The following is a 4,238-nucleotide window of genomic DNA, read 5'->3' as shown; positions in this document are numbered from 1 at the left end:
ATTGTTTATCAATTCAAAGTGAGTGCACTGAACGGCCAGTCAAACATAATATTAGTTTGTGATTCCAGCTCTTTTTATAAATGCACTCCACTTTTAGAAAAATATGTTTTATGTCTGTTTTTGTAGTGGTTGTAAAACTAGCTATAAATTATAGGTACATAGCTTTAGCGCGATTGACAAGATTTATGTTTGGGGTAGTTTTGTAAAAATCAAAAGAAGATATCAAAACATAGCAAAAATTGATTGATGTTTTTTATTGTAATTTAAAGTCATAAGTAACTATGAAGTATACTAAAATAACAAATATGAATACATTTTTTCACTTACATGTCTGTGGAAAAAACTAAAAATTTGTTATTTTATTATATAAAATGTAGTGCCACCAAGAAAAGTCATTTTAAAACATTATTCTTCTAACCTTTATCCATACCCTATGGTGCATAAGGCTCTGCATCATTTTCACTCAGTGTTCACGATCGTTACTTACATGAAGGCAAGGTCAAGCATCACTTTTGTGCTTCAGGGATCAGGGGTATAATTAATTAAATATTACAACATTTTGAGTGTGTCCAAATACTTGTTCACAAAATCTGGATTATCTCCAATTACAGGAGTTATTTTCATATTATTTTTTGACATCTCATCAAAGATGAAGAAGAATATGGAAGTCTGGGCATTTACGGGGCTTACGACCGTCATAGATTAATAAATTATCTGGTCAAATTATAAGCTTAATAATAAAAATGAAAATGGTATTTTCTGGCGTTTCTCATGTGTGTGATTATAATCCGGGATTCGGATCTCACATACTAATATAAGAGTTTCTGCTTAATAAAAAGCTTCTTTACATCTCACCAATAGATGTCTCTAGTGAAGTTTTAGTGATTCATGAACAAGGTTTCAAAATTGGTTCATATATATAGAACTTCCAAGAATTTGAGTAGTGTGGTTGTCAATAATGGGTAGAATTGGTGAATATTACACGTGTGTAAAGTGATCACTCAAACCAGCCTATGACGGTCGTAAGCCCCGTAAATGCCCAGACTTCCATATACTTCTTCATCTTTGATGAGATGTCAAAAAATAATAATTAAATATTAGAGTGTCAAATCACTTATATTTATTTTCGCCCCTCCCCCTGGGAATCGAACCCGGGATCTACAGCATGGTGGTTAAGCACGCTAATCATTATACCACGGAGGCGTATAAAACATAAAACGAATAAACTTGAATTGTAAGAATCTTTATATTATTAGCATTAATGATGTCTTTGTATTGTACCTACATTACAAAGTGCTGAAAAATAATGGTTATTTTAATTATATAAAATGAAACATTTATATAAGACCATTTTTGAGTTTTTTTTTTATGTAAACACAAGTTCTGTAAACACAAATCTGAACTATAAATGTTCAGATGACATACTATAAAATGTTTTTTTTTACCTGATGATGAGAACATTTGTAACTCTCGAAACTAGTCGTGACAGATTCTTTATCATATATGTATCAAACAATTTTTTGATGGCAACTTCAAAATTGATTTCAAATATACTAAAAGTTAATTACAATAAAAGCATTTTATGAAGCTCTATTCGTTATTAAAACCCCATCAAGGACGTTATAATAAAGATAACCAAACCATTTTTGGACAAAAAACTTCGTATCCTCAACATATTTTTTTCAAATATTTTACAGGGCTAATTGCGCTTAGTAAGCCATAAAATAACATTAAACATTCTACCCATGATTGGCAACAACACTACTTCAATTTCGGATCTTATATCGTAAATATCATTTAATTGACACGTGTGAGTTCTAGGCACTATGTTTGGTTTAGTTGAGTAGTTATTTTTATTGGAATGTAGTAAGTGCATTGTCCATAACATCTTTCAAAAGAGACCGTTGCATTAATGGAATTGGTAACCAGTTTTTATTTAGACTCCATTCTGACTGCAGTTTAATGAAATCCAAGCCTGGAGTATAAAATTAACAAAACAAGCCTTAAATTGTGAAATAATATTGCGAAACTCAACGTTTTGCATATTTTATAAGGCTTTCTCCACCGAAGTGCTAGGGGCTGCCACGTTTTAATTAGCATTAAATGTGCAAATGGGATACAATAATGAAAACCTTTATGAATATTTGCCTCCAGAATATTTAAAAAATAATTATTCAGTATATATTACAAGAAAACTAAGTTTAAAGACGTGAACGCATATATGTTTTATTATTTTACCTGCTCGATACCACTATTGTAAGAAATATCCATGTTTCGATGCATTCAGCATCATTTCCGAACACCGTGTTTGATAATGATGCTGAATGGATCGAAACACGTATAATATTTTTTAAGGAAAAGTATTATTTACTCAGTACAAAATTATCGTGCAAATAGTGAGTATATTAAGGGGCGATAAGTAGTTATTTTGTTTGCCCAAGTCCTTCTGTCTGCTTGGATCCCTTTTTAATTTTTCTAGTTTTTGAGAGATCTTAACTAAAAAAATGTTCATGTTTCTTAAGCCAAATGAACGAGCCTTTAACATTCAAATAGAGTGATTATGCGATTATGTCCACCTCCGCAGTGTAATGGTCAGCACGCTCGGCTACCGTTCTGGAGGTCCCGGGATCGATTCCCAAGGGGGGTAAAATAAATATAAGTGATTTTTTTCACTCTTATATTTATTTAATATTACCCTGGACTGATACCTGAAGCGGAGGGCTGATCACCTTTCCTTCATGTGTAAACGATTAAGATAACACTGCGTTTATATGATGCAGTGCCCTTTGCACCATTGGGTGCGGTTAAGGGTTTTATTTATTATTTATATGCGAATGAAAATTACAAAAATTTAATTTAACCCCCCTGAAAATGGAAATCTTGCATACGATCCAAATGCGGGTACCGCTACAATATAGAGACAGATACTCAAGGTACTCAATAATTCTTCTTCTTCTTCTTTCCACGTTCGCTCCCTAGGTGGAGCATATGGCCAACACGAGACGTCTCCAAGTCACTATGTCACGCGCCATCTCCTTGGCTTCCTCCCAGGTCAGTCCGGTGTCTCGAAGTTCCGCTGAGTATAGTCGGTGAATGGTCGTCAGCGGCCTTCCGGGGCGCCGGAATCCTCGGGGCTGGAAGAAGAGACATGAGCGGTTGATGCTCAAGAATACTCAAGAATAAGACAAGATACTCGTATTTTTGTTTCATCTATTCGATGAAGGGGTTTTGTTGTAAGCTTAATTATTTTAATCCCCACTAAGAATCACAAATAATGTGATAATAATCCAGGATTCGGACCTCACATACTAATATAAGAGTTTCTGCTTAGTAAAAAGCTTCTTTACATCTCACCAATAGATGTCTCTAGTGAAGTTCTAGTGATTCAAGAACAAGGTTTCTAAATTGGTTCATATATATAGAATTTCCAAGAATTTGAGTAGTGTGGTTGTCAATAATGGGTAGAATTGGTGAATGTTACACGTGTGCAAAGTGATCACTTAAACCAGACTATGACGGTCGTCAGCCCCGTAAATGCCCAGACTTCCATATTCTTCTTCATCTTTGATGAGATGTCAAAAAATGATAAGAATCACAAACAATAAAAAAAGACATATGATAATCAGTTACATCGGAATTTAATTTTCTTCAATCAGAACCTTTGCTTCGGGAAGCGGAAAAGATCCCCAATGAAAATAATTGACAGGGTGAAATGTGAAACCTCTTCCCTCTCCTAGAATAGATTCTTACGGAATAACCGCAGCGCGAAACCTTTGGCTTTATAACCTGTTCTAGGCCCGATATTGAAATTTCAAATAAGCCTCAAAGTATTAACTCGATTTTAATTGCCCCATTTCAACATCTAAGCAAACCGAAACCGAATAATTCGAGACCATTAATTTGGAAATAAAATTATCATATCTCAATTTCATTGCTCGAGATCGGGAACATTAAATCTGTCTCTTACCTTTATGGAACACAGTTTATTCATTTAGCCAATTGAAACGAGGATCACTTAACGACGTAATTGTATTTAAATCTGGACAATTTCGGAAGATTTATATACAAATTTATTATGTAGGTATATTTCTGAACGCAAAAATGTGTTTGTATAGTTCGTCGCCGTTAAACCTCTAATTCAATGATTTTTATCAATATTTATAACAGGTGTCTCATTTGAAGCATCTTATGATTTTGAAACGCAAGACTGTGGAACTATTAGCAATCAAATGTTTATT

The sequence above is a fragment of the Brachycentrus maculatus genome, unplaced genomic scaffold (assembly GCF_059751285.1).
Source record: "Brachycentrus maculatus isolate JH-2025_06_01 unplaced genomic scaffold, ASM5975128v1 h1tg000325l, whole genome shotgun sequence".
NCBI classification, from domain to species: Eukaryota; Metazoa; Arthropoda; class Insecta; order Trichoptera; family Brachycentridae; genus Brachycentrus; species Brachycentrus maculatus.
Note: the sequence above shows the minus strand (reverse complement) of the source record.